Below are 11,887 nucleotides of genomic sequence, written 5' to 3'. Positions count from 1 at the left end.
GATCCAGATCTCTCTCGCTTTGCTTTCCCTCTCTCTCTCTCATCTCTTTCTACTTCATCAAGGCAGTAATCAAAGTAATTTTATCCATTGAGTATTTTCAATTAAAAGAAAAGTACATATTGGTTTACAGTCTCCCTGGGGAGATGGTATATATTCCCCTTGTGTATACTAACTGGTATACACTGTATACTAACTGTACATTCCCCCTGTATACTAACTGTATATTCCCCCTGTATACTAACTGTACATTCCCCCTGTATACTAACTGTATATTCCCCCTGAATACTAACTGTACATTCCCCCTGTATACTAACTGTATACACTGTATACTAACTGTACCTTCCCCCTGTATACTAACTGTATATTCCCCCTGTATACTAACCTGTACCTTCCCCTGTATACTAACTGTATATCCCCTGTATACTAACTGTATATCCCCTGTATATAACTAACTGTATATTCCCCTGTATACTAACTGTACATTCCCCCTGTATACTAACTGTACATTCCCCCTGTATACTAACTGTATATTCCCCCTGTATACTAACTGTATAGCCCCCTGTATTACTAACTGTATACTAACTGTTACTAACTGTATATTCCCTGTATACTAACTGTTATACTAACTGTATACACTGTAGTACTACAACTGTATATTCCCCCTGTATACTAACTGTATATTCCCCCTGTATACTAACTGTACATTCCACCTGTATACTAATTGTATATCCCCCTGTTATACTAACTGTATACTAATGTATATCCCCCTGTATACTAACTGTACATTCCCCCTGTATACTAACTGTACATTCCCCCTGTATAAACTGTATATTCCCCTGTATACTAACTGTACATTCCCCCTGTATACTAAGTACCTTCCCCTTGTATACTAACTGTACATTCCCCCTGTATACTAACTGTACATTCCCCCTGTATACTAACTGTACATTCTCCATGTATACTAACTGTATACTAACTGTACATTCCCCTGTATACTAACTATACATTCCCCCTGTATACTAACTGTACATTCCCCCTGTATACTAACTGTATACTAACTGTACATTCCCCCTGTATACTAACTGTATATTTCCCCTGTATACTAATGTACATTCCCCCTGTATACTAACTGTATCCCCCTGTATACTAACTGTATATTCCCCCTGTATACTAACTGTACATCCCCCTGTATACTAACTGTATATCCCCCTGTATACTAACTGTACATTCCCCTGTATACTAACTGTACATTCCCCCTGTATACTAACTGTATACACTGTATACTAACTGTACATTCCCCCTGTATACTAACTGTATATCCCCCTGTATACTAATGTACATCCCCTGTATACTAACTGTATACACTGTAATACTAACTGTATATTCCCCCTGTATAACTAACTGTGTATACTAACTGTACATTTCCCCCTGTATACTAACTGTATACTGTATACTGTACCTTCCCCTGTATACTAACTGTATATCCCCTGTATACTAACGTGTATACTAACCGGATATTCCCCTGTATACTAACTGTACACTTATATTCCCCTGTATACTAACTGTATATCCCCCTGTATACTAACTGTATATCCCCTGTATACTAACTGTACATTCCCCTGTATACTAACTGTATATTCCCCCTGTATACTAACTGTATATCCCCCTGTATACTAACTGTACAGTCCCCCTGTATACTAACTGATATTCCCCCGTAACTACTGTACTTCCCCCTGTATACTAACTGTATATCCCCTGTATACTAACTGTACATTCCCCTGTATACTAACTGTACATCCCCCTGTATACTAACTGTATATCCCCCTGTATACTAACTGTATTATTCCCCCGTATACAACTGTACATTCCCCTGTATACTAACTGTATATCCCCCTGTATACTAACTGTACATTCCCCCTGTATACTAACTGTATATCCCCCTGTATACTAACTGTACATTCCCCCTGTATACTAACTGTATATTCCCCCTGTATACTAACTGTACATTCCCCTGTATACTAACTGTATATCCCCCTGTATACTAAACTGTACATTCCCCCTGTATACTAACTGTAATTCCCCTGTATACTAACTGTACATTCCCCCTGTATACTAACTGTACATCCCCCTGTATACTAACTGTACATTCCCCTGTATACTAACTGATATTCCCCCTGTATACTAACTGTATATTCCCCTGTATACTAACTGTATATCCCCTGTATACTAACTGTACATTCCCCCTGTATACTAACTGTATATTCCCCTGTATACTAACTGTACATTCTCCCCTGTATTACTAACTGTATATTCCCTGTATACTAACTGTACATTCCCCCTGTATACTAACTGTATATTTCCCCCTGTATACTAACTGTACATTCCTGTATACTAAACGTATATCCCCCTGTATACTAATGGTATATTTAAGGTGCTGTCCTATAGAGTGATCAGTGTGAAGGTGGTGACAGCAGAGAGATGTGAATTATAAGAGCTCCACTAACTACAGATCTTAGAAGCCAGAGAGAGTAGTAAGCACACACATGTAAACACTGACACTACACGCCAGGAATGTGCAGTTAAAAATGTGAGATTTGTTTCATACTGTTGAATTTCAGGCTATAGCCTTTGGGCCAGTCGGGCTCACTTGGGGTGACACACACACAACACACACACAGCACCACACACACACACACACACACACACCACACACACACACACACACACACAAGCACACACACACACACACTGCCTTCATGTGCTAAGCAGTGTGGAATAGAGCAGAGAAATTATTCCTCTGGGACCACTGTTAGCAGCTGGCTCCAATGGCTCACATCTCTCTCTCTCTCTCTCTCTCTCTCCTCTCGTCCTTCCTCTCTCTCTCTCTCTCTCTCGCTCGCTCTCTCTCTCTCTCTTCTCTCTCTCTCTCTCATCAAATCAACAACCTCTCTCAAATCACAACCTATCCCTGTGTAGTGCACTACTTTCATCAGTGCTTTGTGTAGTGAAGTGCACTGCAAGAGGAATAGGGTGCCATTAGAGACTACCAGTATAGCCAGAATGCCTGTCAGGTTTACATAACATGTAGTTGAGAACCCTGTCTGAGAGAAATTACAGAACACTTCCATCACATTCCAAAGAGATGAATTCCAAACCTGTGAATCAGAGACGGCTGTTCGGCAATTCCAACCTTCTCAAAACAAGGAAAATACGAAATGTGTGTGTGTGCGTGTCGGGTCTCCTCAGGGACTGAGGTTAAGACAGATCTGTTGTTTGTGTATGAGGGGAAACAATGAGAGAATGGTGACTCATACAGACATCACTGCACTATCCCAGAGAGACAGGAGACAGAGCGCTAGCTGGGGCCATACTCACGTTGGTCTCACACACACACACACACACACACACACACACACACACACACACACACACACACACCACACACACACACACACACAGTCACACTCACACTCACACTCACACTCACACTCACACTCACACTCACACTCACACACACACAACACACCCACACACCACACACACAGCACACACACACACACACACACACCACACACACACACACACACACGCACACACACACACAGCATTTGGGTCCTTTGGAGCGCAGCTATAGCCCTAGAATCAACATCTGGGAGTGGAGAGGGCCAGCTAACACAGCCTGTGAGTCAACAATAGCATCCAGGCCTGTATGTGTGTATGTGTGGTATGTGTGTGTGTGTCCACCATATATTGTCAGCTAGCTAAAGTACTGTATACATCTTTCCATTGGTTTGGTTCTCTTTTCCTCTGTCTCTATCCTGCTCTCAGCTCTCTCTTATTTCTCCTGCTATCTCTCCTCTCCTCCCTCCTCCAGTTTATCTCTCCTCTCCTCCCCCCTCCAGTTTATCTCTCCTCTCCTCCCTCCTCCAGTTTATCTCTCCTCTCCTCCCTCCTCCAGTTTATCTCTCCTCTCCTCCCTCCTCCAGTTATCTCTCCTCTCCTCCCTCCTCCAGTTTATCTCTCCTCTCCTCCCTCCTCCAGTTTATCTCTCCTCTCCTCCCTCCTCCAGTCTATCTCTCCCTCTCCTCCCTCCTCCAGTTTATCTCTCTCTCCTCCCTCCTCCAGTTTTATCTCTCCTCTCCTCCCTCCTCCAGTTTATCTCTCCTCTCCTCCCTCCTCCAGTTTACCTCTCCTCCCCCCTCCTCAAGTTTACCTCTCCTCCCCCCTCCTCAAGTCAACCTCTCCCCCTCTCCTCTCCTCCAGTCTACCTCTCCTCTCCTCCAGTCTACCTCTCCTCTCCTTCCAGTCTACCTCTCCTCTCCTCTCCTCCCGTCTACCTCTCCTCTCCTCTAGTCTACCTCTCCTCTCCTCCAGTCAACCTCTCCTCCAGTCTACTTCTCCTCTCCTCTCCTCCAGTCTACCTCTCCTCTCCTCCAGTCTAACTCTCTCCTCCATTCTACCTCTCCTCTCCTCCCCACTCCTCCAGTTTAACCTTTCCTCTCGTCCAGTCTACCTCTGCTCTCCTCCAGTCTACCTCTCCTCTCCTCTCCTCCAGTCTACCCTCTCCTCTCCTCCCCCCTCTCCAGTCTACCTCTCCTCCCCCTCCTCCAGTCTACCTCTCCTCTCCTCTCCTCCAGTTCTACCTCTCCCCTCCAGTCTACCTCTCCTCTCCTCCAGTCCTACCTCTCCTCTCCTCCAGTCGACATCTCCTTCTCCTCTCCTCCAGTCTACCTCTTCCCCCTCCAGTCTACCTCTCCTCTCCTCCCCCCTCCTCCAGTTCTACCTCTCCTCCTCCATTCTAACTCTCCTCCTCCAGGCTACCTCTCCTCCTCCAGGCTACCTCTCTCCTCCAGGCTACCTCTCCTCTCCTCCAGTCTACCTCTCTCCTCCAGGCTACCTCTCCTCTCCTCCAGTCTACCTCTCTCCTCCAGGCTACCTCTCCTCTCCTCCAGTCTACCTCTCCTCTCCTCCAGTCTACCTCTCCTCCTCCCTCCTCCAGTCTACCTCTCCTCTCCTCCAGTCTACCTCTCCTCTCCTCCAGTCTACCTCTCCTCCTCCCTCCTCCAGTCTACCTCTCCTCTCCTCCATTCTACCTCTCACTCTCCTCCAGTCTACCTCTCCTCCTCCCTCCTCCAGTCTACCTCCCCCTCTCCTCCATTCTACCTCTGCTCTCCTCCAGTCTACCTCTCCTCTCCTCTCCCTCCAGTCTACCTCTCTGCTCCAGTCTACCTCTCCTCTCCTCCCCCCCTCCTCCAGTCTACCTCTCTTCTCCTCCAGTCAACCTCTCCTCCTCCAGTCTACCTCTCCTCTCCTCCCCCCTCCTCCAGTCTACCTCTTCTCCTCCCTCCTCCAGTCTACCTCTCCTCTCCTCCATTTACCTCTGCTTCTCCTCCAGTCTACCTCTCCTCTCCTCCAGTCTACCTCTCTCCTCCAGTCTACCTCTCTCCTCCAGTCTACCTCTCCTCTCCTCCCCCCTCCTCCAGGCTACCTCTCCTCTCCTCCAGTCTACCTCTCCTCCTCCAGGCTACCTCTCCTCTCCTCCAGTCTACCTCTCCTCTCCTCCAGTCTACCTCTCCTCCTCCCTCCTCCAGTCTACCTCTCCTCTAGTCTACCTCTCCTCCTCCCTCCTCCCAGTCTACCTCTCCTCTCCTCCATTCTACCTCTGCTCTCCTCCAGTCTACCTCTCCTCCTCCGTCCTCCAGTCTACCTCTCCTCTAGTCTACCTCTCCTCCTCCCTCCTCCAGTCTACCTCTCCTTTCCTCCAGTCTACCTCTCCTCTCATCCAGTCTACCTCTCCTCCTCCCTCCTCCAGTCTACCTCTCCTCCAGTCTACCTCTCCTCCTCCAGTCTAACCTCTCCTCTCCTCCAGTCAAACCTCTCCTCCTCCAGTCTACCTCTCCTCTCCTCCCCCCTCCTCCAGTCTACCTCTCCTCCTCCCTCCTCCAGTCTACCTCCTCCCTCCTCCAGTCCTCTCCTGTTCTCTGACTGCAGTATGTATGTGTGTTGGGTTGACTCCAGGTGATTAGGCTGTGACCCAAGCATCAGTAATGTTCAAGAGAAGCTAAATGAAACAACAACAAAGGAACAAACAATCATCTAATCTGAGGCATCTGACATCAGAGCATGGTGATCTCACCAAAGTGTGTGTGTGTCTGTGTGTGTGTGTGTGGTGTGTTGTGTGTGTGTGTATGTGTGTCGTGTCTGTCTGTCTGTCTGTCTGTCTGTCTGTCTGTCTGTCTGTCTGTCTGTGTGTCTGTCTGTGTGTGTATGTGTGTCTGTGGTGTGTGTCTGTCTGTCTGTGTGTGTCTGTGTGTGGTGTGTGTGTGTGGTGTGTGTGTGTGTGTGTGTGTGTGTGTGTGTGTGTGTGTGTGTGTGTCTGTCTGTGTGTGTGTGTGTCTGTGTGTCTGTCTGTGTGTCTGTCTGTGTATGTATGTGTGTACCTGTGCAGCCGGTTAGTTCCCTTGCGTACGGAGTAGCCCTTGTCACAATGGCAGATGAAGGATCCCTTGCTGTTCTCACAATTCCCACTCAGACAGATGTTAGGGTTCAGCTCACACTCATCCACATCTAGAGAGAGAGAGAGAGAGACAGAGAGATAGTGAGAGATGATCAGTGAAAAGAGAGGTAGAAGCACAAGACCTGGACCACGAAACATCCAATAGAAGATAGGACATATCCACTCAGTGTTTTATTGTCCCATGTTTCTAACAGCCAGTGATGAGTGTGTAACGGATGTGAAATGGCTAGCTAGTTATCGGTGGTGGGCGCTAATAGCGGTTCAATCGGTGACGTCACTTGCTCTTAGACCTTGAAGTAGTGGTTCCCCTTGTTCTGCAAGGGCCGCGGCTTTTGTGGCGCGATGGGTAACGATGCTTCGTGGGTGTCAGTTGTTGATGTGTGCAGAGGGTCCCTGGTTTGAGCCCGGGTATGGGCGAGGGGACGGACTAAAGTTATACTGTTACAAGTGCATCACTACTTGTATAACTACTTGTGTTACTAGCTATACTACAGATCTCCCTGAGACAGCACGGAGTGGGCAGACAAGTCCTTTCTCCTCAAACACACTTTCAGACCTAAAAATAAAACCTCCAGAAAGAGGCTTTATTCTGACCAAAAAAGGACCCCTGCACTGCCCTGCACTGTGTGTAGACTTAAAGTGTGTGTGTTTACACTCAGTGAGAGCCCTACTCTAACATCAGTCTTGTCATATTCTTCATATTTTACTCAGTAGAAATCAGACGTCTGAATGCCAAGCATTCCTCCCTCATCTGTCTGACACACAAAGGCATATTGTTTCCATGAGTCATCTTGGACAACCTTTATGCTAATATTATATTGTCAGGATAAATCAATAGAAATGTTGTTGTAAAAACAGAAATATCAGATTTATTGTGTTGCTGCCTGGTTCCCCTGTGTGTCTGGAGGAACAGAGAACACTGGACATGTAAATGACAACTAACACTGATACTGAATACATGTCTCACCATTCAAAACTAACACTGAATACATGTCTCACCATTCAAAACTAATAACAATACTGAATACAGTCTCACCATTCAAAACTAATAACAACACTGAATACATGTCTCACCATTCAAAACTAACACTGAATACATGTCTCACCATTCAAAACTACACTGAATACATGTCTCACCATTCAAAACGAATAACAACACTGAATACATGTCTCACCATTCAAAACTAATAACAACACTGAATACATGTCTCACCATTCAAAACTAACACTGATACATGTCTCACCATTCAAAACTAACACTGAATACATGTCTCACCATTCAAAACGAATAACAACACTGAATACATGTCTCACCATTCAAACTAACAACACTGAATACATGTCCTCACCATTCAAAACTAACACTGAATACATGTCTCACCATTCAAACTAACACTAACACTGAATACATGTCTCACCGTTCAAAACTAATAACACACTGAATACATGTCTCACCATTCAAAACTAACAACACGAATACATTCTCACCATTCAAAACTAACACTGAATACATGTCTCACACCATTCAAACTAACACTAACACTGAATACATGTCTCACCATTCAAACTAACACTGATACATGTCTCACCATTCAAAACGAATAACAACACTGAATACATGTCTCACCATTCAAAACGAATAACAACACTGAATACATGTCTCACCATTCAAAACTAAACACTGAATACATGTCTCACCATTTCAAAACTAATAACAACACTGAATACATGTCTCACCGTTCAAAACTAATAACAACACTGAATACATGTCTCACCATTCAAAACTAACAACACTGAATACATGTCTCACCATTCAAAACTAACAACACTGAATACATGTCTCACCATTCAAAACTAACACTGAATACATGTCTCACCATTCAAAACTAACACTAACACTGAATACATGTCTCACCATTCAAAACTAATAACAACACTGAATACATGTCTCACCATTCAAAAACGAATAAGACATGTAGTCTCACCATTCAAAACTAATAACAACACTGAATACATGTCTCACCATTCAAAACTAATAACAACACTGAATACATGTCTCACCATTCAAAACTAATAACAACACTGAATACTTGTCTCACCATTCAAAACTAACACTGAATACATGTCTCACCATTCAAAACTAACACTAACACTGAATACATGTCTCACCATTCAAAACTAACACTAACACTGAATACATGTCTCACCATTCAAAACTAACACTGAATACATGTCTCACCATTCAAAACTAATACTGAATACATGTCTCACCATTCAAAACTAACACTAACACTGAATACATGTCTCACCATTCAAAACTAACACTAACACTGAATACATGTCTCCCCGTGTGATACTATGTATGTGAGAGTTTACCCACACAACTCTACTGGGGGCTGTTAGGTAGTTTTAGTTCTTGAAGCAGTGGTGTAGTCCCACTCCTTCCTGTTGTTTGTGTTGATTAGACAGCAACGTGAATGACTGAGGAGAGGGGACAGGCTGTTCTAGAAGAGCTGAGGGTCAGATTGGAAGCCCACGCTCACAATGCTACATGTATTCTGGAGGGCAGTGGCTTAGAGCGCTAGACAGGTAGGTTAGTTACCCAGACAGGTCTTCATATCTTCAGAAGACATGAATCCATCGAAGCAGAGACACTGGTACTCTCCTGGGATGTTGGTACACTGGCCTCCGTCACAGATGTCTGGACTGTCCTCACACTCATCAATGTCTGGAGGGAGACAGAATAACACATTCACTACAACACTCACCAATACAACAGACACACATATGTCTGTAAAGACAGAGAAGGACAGACACACATATGTCTGTAAGGACAGAGAAGGACAGACACACATATGTCTGTAAGGACAGAGAAGGACAGACACACATATGTCTGTAAGGACAGAGAAGGACAGAACTGTAGACAGACAGTCTGCTGAACATAGACCAGTTCACATTCATACCAGCTGAGGACAGACATCTTGCATAGCTGCTCACCTGGCAACCAACAGTAAACAGGAGAAAACATGGGGAAATGCTAAGATTAGTCAACAATGTGCTTCTGTGTTTCAATTTATTGTACCATTTTGTATGATTTGGACTGTTGTATCTCTCCCTGGTAACAGAGCCAATGGGAGTCATGTGTTGAGAGGGATGAGACTGATATCAAATGAAATTATTCCCAGTCCCCTCACAAGGCCCTGTCTGGAGGTAGGACGTCTATGTCTCTCTGTCTAGAAACACAGTGTATTTAAGTGTTATAGGGCTCTCCCTGGCTCCTGGTGAACAAATAGACAAACAGACTCAGGTTGGGTTGAAGTCGGGGTGGAGGACAGAGAGACATAGACTGACAGAGAGAGAGACTGAGACACAAGAGAGAGAGAGAGAGAGAGCGAGAGATCATCTAACAGTCCTACTGACCAGTGCAGGTCCTGAGGTCTGGCATCAGGGCGTATCCAGAACGACAGCTGCACTCATAGCTCCCCTCTGAGTTGGTACAGAATGTCTCACAACCTCCATTCTGGATCGTACACTCATCAATGTCTGCATGCAGGAGGGAATGAACACACATACATGTTACTACACACACATCATAAGAATGAAACATAACTTGAGACATGCTCATAACTCTTCCTATCCTACACATCAAGCATTTCTGTCATTTAAGTCTGAAGGATTTGGTCGCCATGGCTACAGACACTGGTTCATATAACACAAAAACAAATAGTACTATATCAACACCCCTTTCCTGTTTGAAGGACGCAGACAAATGACAATAGTAGTGATAATAGAGAACTAACAGTGTAGTTGTTGGAACGGTGTTGTCTTACCGACACAGGCCAGTCTGTCCTCCGTGGATTTATATCCAGTATCACAGGAACACTGGTATCGTCCAATCATATTCACACACTGACCGTTCCGACACAGCTTCTCACTCAGTTCACACTCGTTAATATCTGTGGAACACACACACGCAGGCACACACGCAGGCACACACACACACACACACACACACACACACACACACACACACACACACACACACACACACACACACACACACAATTAAACAGGCCATTAAAAACAACCCCACCACTAAACACAGTTGCTCCATCTTGTCTCTACATGTGGAGATGATTGTGAAGCTGTTGGACAATAGATCATCCTCCTCATTTACTCCTAGAGACTTCCCTTTCGAAATCAATAGATCATCCTCCTCATTTACTCCTAGACTTCCCTTTCTAAATCAATAGATCATCCTCCTCATTTACTCCTAGAGACTTCCCTTTCGAAATCAATAGATCATCCTCCTCATTTACTCCTAGACTTCCCTTTCTAAATCAATAGATCATCCTCCTCATTTACTCCTAGAGACTTCCCTTTCTAAATCAATAGATCATCCTCCTCATTTACTCCTAGAGACTTCCCTTTCTAAATCAATAGATCATCCTCCTCATTTACTCCTAGAGACTTCCCTTTCTAAATCAATAGATCATCCTCCTCATTTACTCCTAGAGACTTCCCTTTCTAAATCAATAGATCATCCTCCTCATTTACTCCTAGAGACTTCCCTTTCTAAATCAATAGATCATCCTCCTCATTTACTCCTAGAGACTTCCCTTTCTAAATCAATAGATCATCCTCCTCATTTACTCCTAGAGACTTCCCTTTCTAAATCAATAGATCATCCTCCTCATTTACTCCTAGACTTCCCTTTCTAAATCAATAGATCATCCTCCTCCTTTCCTCCTAGAGACTTCCCTTTCTAAATCAATAGATCATCCTCCTCATTTACTCCTAGAGACTTCCCTTTCTAAATCAATAGATCATCCTCCTCATTTACTCCTAGAGACTTCCCTTTCTAAATCAATAGATCATCCTCCTCATTTACTCCTAGAGACTTCCCTTTCTAAATCAATAGATCCTCCTCCTCATTTACTCCTAGAGACTTCCCTTTCTAAATCAATAGATCATCCTCCTCATTTACTCCTAGAGACTTCCCTTTCTAAATCAGCTACAAAACACAACCAGAGGCAAGATGGGTAAGGATGAGTGATCAACTCGCACACACATGCACGTGCACACACACAAACACGCACGAACGCACGCTTGCACGCACACACACACACGCACGCTTGCACACACACACACACACACACACACACACACACACACACACATACAGTCATAGCAAGGCATCAGTCCATTCCAGTGCAGTCATTGGAGAAGCTAGTCTCCATAGCATGTCTGTATAATGTGAAGTGGTCCAGAAGGTCATAGAACCAGTCCCACTCTACATACCTAGCTATCAGCCATCTATCACCACAATACATCCCATAGATTCATATACACATCCAGCCATGTAGCCCA

General features: G+C 44.6%; 1 pseudogene across 1 annotated transcript in view; it reads right to left on the bottom strand.

The window, feature by feature from the left end:
* Positions 1–6,440: 6,440 nt before the first annotated feature.
* The window catches only part of LOC109884995 (fibrillin-1-like), a 68,158-nt pseudogene continuing 62,711 nt past the window's right edge, over positions 6,441–11,887 (bottom strand). Inside the window, exons 25-28 of the transcript XR_004207768.1 lie at positions 10,348–10,473; positions 9,938–10,060; positions 9,120–9,245; positions 6,441–6,567 (exon numbers count right to left, since the gene is read on the bottom strand). The product of XR_004207768.1 is annotated as a fibrillin-1-like (transcript). The remainder of the gene's footprint in view (positions 6,568–9,119; positions 9,246–9,937; positions 10,061–10,347; positions 10,474–11,887) is intronic.

The sequence above is a fragment of the Oncorhynchus kisutch genome, unplaced genomic scaffold (assembly GCF_002021735.2).
Source record: "Oncorhynchus kisutch isolate 150728-3 unplaced genomic scaffold, Okis_V2 scaffold861, whole genome shotgun sequence".
Taxonomy (NCBI): domain Eukaryota; kingdom Metazoa; phylum Chordata; class Actinopteri; order Salmoniformes; family Salmonidae; genus Oncorhynchus; species Oncorhynchus kisutch.
The sequence above is the reverse complement of the archived record's forward strand: the minus strand, read 5'-3'. Positions and strand labels throughout refer to the sequence as shown.